General features: G+C 41.8%; 1 non-coding gene across 1 annotated transcript; it reads right to left on the minus strand.

Annotated features, from left to right (window-relative positions):
- Positions 1–3,529: 3,529 nt before the first annotated feature.
- Positions 3,530–3,594, minus strand: LOC132647752 (small nucleolar RNA SNORD109A). The gene has a single exon (XR_009586095.1). It is a non-coding gene; the product is annotated as a small nucleolar RNA SNORD109A (small nucleolar RNA).
- Between the last annotated feature and the right edge of the window lie 5,298 nt (positions 3,595–8,892).

The following is an 8,892-nucleotide window of genomic DNA, read 5'->3' on the forward strand; positions in this document are numbered from 1 at the left end:
AGAAAGGCCTTCGCTCAACACATGAGTTTTCACCTACCAAGTGAAACCCCAGAGAGCTAGACTCCTGGGCCTTGACAAGGAAGTTCAAAACTGTGCAGGAGGCATGTAGCTCATTCTGTCAAACGTTCTGTGGAAACACAGAGGACAGGATTAAAGAGCCTTTCCCCTTTGACACCATATGAGAAAAATAGAGGTCAACACATTGCCTTTGGTGGGTGTCACTGGCCCCAAATCGGGTACCTGTGAATGTTCCCTGAACTTATGTATTTAATCTTTACAACAAAGATTTGGTAAGAATAGAGAAAACATTCAAGAAAGCAAAATGACTTTTTTTCCTATCTAGATAAGATTTTTCAACATCCTAATTTGCGGTTTTGATTCTATGCTCTTCATGTTAACCCGCCTTTACACTTCCTCCTCCTGTTCCCTGTCTTCCATGTATGTTCCTCTCCATCTTACAGTGCCCAGTACTGAGCCTTCCAGTTGTCCTGGAATTGGCAATGCTCTGGAGGATTTTGTGATATATGTCGCATGACCACCAGCTCCTTCCATATTTCCTTGGACAACAAAAAGCAACACACAGGCCAAGCTACATTTTGGTCCATATACATCTCCAGGTATCCCACAGGACATTGACAGGGACAGGAGTTGGGTTCTGTGTGCCTGATTCCTGAATCTTCTCTTCGTATCTCCTCTCATGTCATGTTTCTTCAAATGAACTCAACACCACCCAGTTTCCAAGATGAAGGAATGCATTGCATTTAATACCAGAAATATTCTTAGTTTTGTTTTGTTTTGTTCTGACAATGGACAACTAGATTTCTGGCTCAACATAATCCATAATCATTTATAAAAAGAATAAATACGGTTCATTGTCAGCTCTGTTTGGGTTTTCGAAAACTTTATGGCAATTCACCTGAATTTTAGAGGGCAAGATTGCATGTTTCCATGCTACTTACAAGGAAGTGAAAACGCATGGGTGGCTCTCTTAGTATCCACGCCAGAGCATCAAGGATAGATGAAATTTGTGAGGGTTATTGTTCTGTGCTCTACGGGTCTAGACTCCTAACACCCAATCATCTTCCTTTGGGTTCCACACATGTCAAGGCAGAAAGAAGAGTTTAATTCTTTGAGCTTGAATGTCCATAAGGGAAGGAGCTGGGAGAAGGCTTTTCTTAGTACTTCTGGATATATTATTTAGAATTGGAAGCTTCAATGGTAGCTTCAAATGATAGTCAAATATGCCAATAACTTCACCCAACTGTTGGTTTTCCAAATGCACCTCAAAATACTAATGGTATTAGTTAGTATCCTTGTCACTTGCTTGGGTTGGGACTACCTAGCTAAGTCCCCTACAATGCCAGGGCCATAGCAAGTGTTCCACCATCAAGAGGCAAGACGAAGCCTAGGTTGTTTAGCCATGAGAGGGACGTTAAATAAATCTCATCTCTTGTGGTACACAGTAGGTAAATATTTAGTCAGGCGAGAATGCAGCCTGTCTACAAACAAAAGACACAATGGGAAGCAGCGTCACTTACCTGTCCTGCCAGAAGGGAAGCACCTCTCCAAGTTTTAGCCTGCAACATAATAAGTATGAAGGTTATCAGAAAAGGAAATGCGTCTAGGCAACCTTGACTTTCTAAAGTGTCCCGACCTTCAAGTCTGCCAGCAGTTGAGTCTTTCCCAGAACCCACTATTGAATTCATTTCCTCCCTTCCAATCCCCTCAGATTTTAGCCACTGTGGCAAGGATTTCTCTTCTTCTGATGACTTCCTCAGAAGCTGTCTGTGAGAGCATCTTTGCCAGTGCCAGCAGGCACAGTGTGGACGCCTCTCAGTGGGCAGCGAGGAAGTTGGACAAAGCAAAGAAGAAGCAGTGAGTATAGCATTGCAGTATGGTCATTCTTAACTCCTCCTTTCTCAAAGTCAAAACGACCAAGTTGCACAGAGGTGAAAGTCAGTAAGCCCAATGGTATCTTTGAGATTTCAGGGTGTGATTGAAATTTGTCCTCTGTGCATGGAATTCTCTCCTTGTTTATTCAACAGAGTGTTCCATAATTGACTTTAGATTTCTTCCCTGCCATGCAACCTCATCTTGGAAGAGAGGGGAAACCAAAGGTACCTTTTTGTCTACCTGTATGTTACCATGTCTCGATTCATGGAACTCAAGTCTTCCACTTGGAAGAGCGTTGGAATCATCTACCATGCTTCATGTTAAATCTGATGAAAAGAAGATGTTTTCTACGCACTAACTGACTAGCCCGTGGTCAAATACAATGGGTTGCTTTTTATCGAGTATGTTGTACTACACATCTGAGATTACATGATGTCCTTCATTGGATATTCAAGCTTCAACCATGGCTTTAGAAATTGTGTATCCAGCAATTGTTACCAAGTGTCCTATACTCCAGCTTCGTAAAAGTCTCTTAGTAGCAAGATATATATATATATATATATATATATATATATATATATATATATATATACATATATGTGTGTGTCAGTTCTGAATTAATTGTGTTCATCATGAGGATGTTAAGAATATTCAGGGTGTGGTTCTTTCTTGTTTCATTGGAGAGTTAGCGCGTCTGATACATTATCAGGATTGTGGGTCTACCAGCTAGCAACATGTTCTTTAGAAATATCTTTCCTTATTTCATAAAGGATTAGTTGTTTTCATAGATCTTGGGTAACACGCAAATTTTGTTAGAATAGATGATTTGCATCTGTGTGAGAGTGGCAATAAGAGGATGAATGTACCCAGGAGGAAAACAGAAACAACAACAACAAATAACAGAAAGCAAAGCCCAATTTTCATTTCTCATGATGGATCAACTGAGATGGTTTCCATGCGAGAGAGAGATAGGTAAACACAACATGCTCTGGAAGATTTTGGCAGCTAAGACATAAATGATGAACACCAATAAAACTAGGGAATGTCTCCAACAGGTGCCCTGGCTTCTCACCTAGCCATTATTATCTAGAATTTACCCAGCCTCCAACAGGAAAGACCATTTCAATTTTCCCTCTATATAAATTGAATGATCCTTTAATTATTAGTTATACGTCAGCCTTTACACAACTTTGGGTAAAGTTCGAGGGCAGTCATTGTCCTCCAATATTCTTGGGACTACTGGCATGAGCCCTAACCTCCCCTCCTGACACTTTACCACATATGTGCAAGGGTACATCGCCGGAGACTAGGAATGAGCAGCACGTTCTTACATATAATTCATCAGTTCTTACATATTTTTTGAGTACGTCATTTGCACCTACAGTCATCTCTACCTGATATATGTGCCTACTCCTATAGTAAAGGTTGTCTCCCTATCACTTGGAATCATTGCTATCTCTTTGAAAATAGAAAGCAATGAAGATTGTATCAAACCAAGTATGGGTACTGTTATGAGGCCTTTTTCGAAAAATCTCAGAATCTGATGCCATACTGCACAGTTCTCATCCTCTCTGAAGAGGGAAGAGTGCAAGGCAGGCTCTGAAATCCTCATGGGTATCACGAGGACCTCATATCTGGACCTCAGATCGCATCTGTTCAAGTCAGTCAACGTCCTCAGATACCTGTTGTCATCATAGATCCAGAAAGGCCTTCGCTCAACACATGAGTTTTCACCTACCAAGTGAAACCCCAGAGAGCTAGACTCCCGGGCCTTGACAAGGAAGTTCAAAACTGTACAGGAGGCTTGTAGCTCATTCTGTCAAAGGTTCTGGGGAAACACAGAGGACAGGATTAAAGAGCCTTTCCCCTTTGACACCATATGAGAAAAATAGAGGTCAACACATTGCCTTTGGTGGGTGTCACTGGCCCCAAATCAGGTACCTGTGAATGTTCCCTGAACTTATGTATTTAATCTTTACAACAAAGATTTGGTAAGAATAGAGAAAACATTCAAGAAAGCAAAATGACTTTTTTTCCTATCTAGATAAGATTTTTTCAACATGCTTATTTGCGGTTTTGATTCTATGCTCTTCATGTTAACCCACCTTTACACTTCCTACTCCTGTTCCCTGTCTTCCATGTATGTTCCTCTCCATCTTACAGTGCCCAGTATTGAGCCTTCCAGTTGTCCTGCAATTGTCAATGCTTGGAGGATTTTGTGATGTATGTCGCATGACCACCAGCTCCTTCCATATTTCCTTGGACAACAAAAAGCAACACACAGGCCAAGCTACATTTTGGTCCATATACATCACCAGGTATCCCACAGGACATTGACAGGGACAGGAGTTGGGTTCTGTGTGCCTGATTCCTGAACCTTCTCTTCGTATCACCTCTCATGTCATGTTTCTTCAAATGAACTCAACCCCACCCAGTTTCCAAGATGAAGGAAGGCATTGCATTTAATACCAAAAATATTCTTAGTTTTGTTTTGTTTTGTTCTGACAATGGACAGAACTAGATTTCTGGCTCAACATAATCCATAATCATTTATAAAAAGAATAAATATGGTTCATTGTCAGCTCTGTTTGGGTTTTCGAAAACTTTATGGCAATTCACCTGAATTTTAGAGGGCAAGATTGCAAGTTTCCATGCTACTTAAAAGGAAGTGAAAACGCATGGGTGGCTCTCTTAGTATCCACGCCAGAGGATCAAGGATAGATGAAATTTGTGAGGGTTATTGTTCTGTGCTCTAGGGGTCTAGACTCCTAACACCCTATCATCTTCCTTTGGGTTCCACACCTGTCAGGGCAGAAATAAGAGTTTAATTCTTTGAGCTTGAATGTCGATAAGGGAAGGAGCTGGGAGAAAGCTTTTCTTAGTCCTTCTGGATATATTTTTTAGAATTGGAAGCTTCAATGGTAGCTTCAAAAGAAAGTCAAATATGCCAATAACTTTACCCAACTGTTGGTTTTCCAAATGCACCTCAAAATACTAATGGTATTAGGTAATATCCTTGTCACTTGCTTGGGTTGGGACTACCTAGCTAAGTCCCCTACAATGCCAGGGCCATAGCAAGTGTTCCACCATCAAGAGGCAAGACGAAGCCTAGGTTGTTTAGCCATGAGAGGGACGTTAAATAATTCTCATCTCTTGTGGTACACAGTAGGTAAATATTTCGTCAGGCGAGAATGCAGCCTGCCTACAAACAAAAGACACAATGGGAAGCAGCGTCACTTACCTGTCCTGCCAGAAGGGAAGCACCTCTCCAAGTTTTAGCCTGCAACATAATAAGTATGAAGGTTATCAGAAAAGGAAATGCGTCTAGGCAACCTTGACTTTCTAAAGTGTCCCGACCTTCAAGTCTGCCAGCAGTTCAGTCTTTCCCTGAACCAACTATTGAATTCATTTCCTCCCTTCCAATCCCCTCAGATTTTAGCCACTGTGGCAAGGATTTCTCTTCTTCTGATGACTTCCTCAGAAGCTGTCTGTGAGAGCATCTTTGCCAGTGCCAGCAGACACAGTGTGTACGCCTCTCAGTGGGCAGCAGGGAAGTTGGACAAAGCAAAGAAGAGGCACTGCCTATAGCATTGCAGTATGGTCATTCTTTTTTTTTTTTTTTTTTTTTTTTCAATGCTGTTTATTCAGGAACATTGAAGAATCCTCGGGCCCTGGGGAAAGTCAGCCCACAGCTTAAATAGCCTCTGGGTAGCCAACCCAGGCGTGCCACGGGGGCAATGCAGATAGGTCCACATACATGGAAGCAAGCCAGATCCTCGGCCTTAGCCAAATGTGGAGTTGTTCGTGACAGAGAGCACTCACCATCAGGAAGGTGAAAGGCGGAAACCAGCTCCATCTTTAAGGCATAGCATTCCGCAGCTCTCTACAGTTCCCCGTTTTTGTTTTAGACGCATCAGGCAAGAGTAGAGGTCTGATCTCTGATATTAGAAATAAATTGGGACTTTGTACAGATGTTCATTTAGGTGTCATCCACCCAAAGAGCATCAGACCCGTCCGATACCTTTTTCTCAGAGGCGGGACCTGGGGCATCAACCTGCATCCAATCAGACATGGTCTTCTCTGGGTCCAAAGCGGCTGACCCTGAGTGCAGTGCTTAGCCTCGCATCCTGAGCTTATCATTTTAGGTTTTTCTGGTATCCAACCATGCTTGGGGGAATGTCCTGCTTCATGGCTGTAAAGGCCTGAATGATCATGGCTGCATCACACTGTTGTGAGACTCTAATCTTGCATATATACCACAGGCAAACCAAGGAGACCAAAACCAGAAGGCCTGCTAACACTCCCATGCCCGCCCATTCCTTCAGATGGTTCATTGCTGCAGCAATCCATGTTGATAATCCTGTGGCTAGTCCTGCGTCCACTCTGGTAGAATTTACTGTGACAATGGCCACTCTCAGCTGCTCCATCGTAGTATCGAATTCTCCAGTCCAATTATCTAAAATATAGCTCGACAATTGTTTAGACAGATTTGCAGCACAGGAAAAATTCTCATGTTGTATGCTAGTGACACAAAGTCCAGCATACTTTCATTGACAGCCAGGTTGAGCGATTTGCCATAGGGTATCTATTTGCTCCTACAAGAGGTCAATCCTCTGATTGAACACCATCAAGCTTCCTTTTAGTTGAGCATTAATTCCTTTATGTACAACAAAGGCATGAGCTACATTGGCTTAATGATTATTCAGGGTCTGAACTGACAGACTACAATAAGAAAGGAGAGGAGATCCTCCCCTATTAGTGGACTTGGGGAGTGGCATGCAAGCAGAGGGAGGAGGGAGGGTGGGATTGGGAGGAGAGGAGGGAGGGGCTAATGGGGGGATGCAGAATGAATAAAGTGTAATTGATGATAAATTTAAGAAAAAAGGAAAAAAATAATTTAATAACCTTAAATGAATTTCAAAATTGGAGGAAAACGTGCTCAATTGGCATGGAGCACGTCTCGCCCCTGGGGGCAATGGTCTCCTGAACTTACTCAGACCTCGGACACCACCACTGCTAGTTCTAGAACTGACGCAGGATGTTCCAACGAGGGGTTAAGGCTTCTCATAATATTTCCTATAAGCCCACACCTGTTTGTCTATATCCCCCATTTTTATTCATTATTAGCCAGATAGAGTCAAGTAATTGTGGTAATGATACTTGCTTTTTTGCCCAATGCTGGAATGCTAGTAAATTTAGGTATGCCCTGGTTACTCGCATGCCTCGCTGGGTACCTGTGCCCATTGATGCCCCTCACGCTATGACTCTCTTCAGACAGAAAAGGGATCTTGGAACTACAGCCACCATTGTTACTACCATCTCATTGACAGCTGTTGGAGCTACCACCAGGGCATTAGCCATGAGTCATACTGTACAGTATGGTCATTCTTAACTCCTGGTTTCTCAAAGTCAAAATGAACAAGTTGCACAGAGGTGAAAGTCAGTAAGACCTATGGTATCTTTGAGATTTCAGGGTGTCATTGAAATTTGTCCTCTGTGCATGGAATTCTCTCATGTTTATCCAACAGAGTGTTCCATAATTGACTTTAGATTTCTTCCCTGCCATGCAACCTCATCTTGGAAGAGAGGGGATTCCAAAGGTGCCTTTTTGTCTATATGTAAGTTACCATGTATCGATTCATGGAACTCAAGTATTCCACTTGGAAGAGAGTTGGAATCATCTACCATGCTTCAGGTTAAATCTGATGAAAAGAAGATGTTTTCTACTCACTAACTGACTAGCCCGTGGTCAAATACTCATGGGTTGCTTTTTATCGAGTATGTTGTACTACAAATCTGAGATTACATGATGTCCTTGATTGGATATTCAAGCGTCAACCATGGCTTTAGAAATTGTGTATCCAGCAAGTATTACCAAAAGTCCTATGCTCCTGCTTCCTAAAAGTCTGTTAGTAGTAAGATATATATATGTATATATATATATATTTATATATATATGTGTGTGTGTGTGTGTGTCAGTTCTGAATTAATTGTGTTCATCATGAGGATATTAAGAAGATTCAGTGTGTGGTTCCTTCTTGTTTCATTGGAGAGTTAGTGTGTCTGCTCCATTATCAGGACTGTGGGTCTACAAGCTAGCAACATGTTCTATAGACGTATCTTTCCTTTGTTTTTTAAAGGAATAGTTGTTTTCATAGATATTGGGTAACACGCAAATTTTGTTAAAAGAGATGATTTGCATCTGTGTGAGTGCAGCAATAAGAGGATGAATGTACCAAGGAGGAAAATAGAAACAAAAACAACGAATAACAGAAAGCAAAGCCCAATTGTCATTTCTCATGATGGATCAACTGAGAGGGTTTCCATGCGAGAGAGAGATAGGTAAACACAACATGCTCTGGAATATTTTGGCAGCTAAGACATACTTGATGAACACCAATAAAACTAGGGAATGTCTCAAACAGGTGCCCTGGCTTATCACCTAGCCATTATTATCTAGAATTTACCCAGGCTCCAACAGGAAAGATCATTTCAAATTTCCCTCTATATAAATTGAATGGTCCTGGAATTATTTGTTATACGTCAGCCTTTACACAACTTTGGGTAAATGGCGAGGGCAGTTATTGTCCTCCAATATTCTTGGGACTACTGGCATGATCCATAACATCCCCTCCTGACACTTTACTACATATGTGCAAGGGTACATCGACCGAGACTAGGAATGAGCAGCACGTTCGAATTCATCAGTTCCTAGATAGTTTTTGAGTACGTAATTTGCACCTACAGTCATCTCTACCTGATATATGTGCCTACTCCTATAGTAAAGGCTCTCTCCCTATCACTTGAAATCATTTCAATCTCTTGGAAAATAGAACGCAATGAAGAATGTATCAAACCATGTATGGGTACTGTTATGAGGCCTTTTTCGAAAAATCTCAGAATCTGATGCCAAACTGCACAGTTCTCATCCTCTCTGAAGAGGGAAGAGTGCCAGCCAGACTCTGAAATCCTCATGGGTCTCACACGGACCTCATATCT

Source organism: Meriones unguiculatus, chromosome 14, assembly GCF_030254825.1.
Source record: "Meriones unguiculatus strain TT.TT164.6M chromosome 14, Bangor_MerUng_6.1, whole genome shotgun sequence".
Lineage (NCBI taxonomy): Eukaryota > Metazoa > Chordata > Mammalia > Rodentia > Muridae > Meriones > Meriones unguiculatus.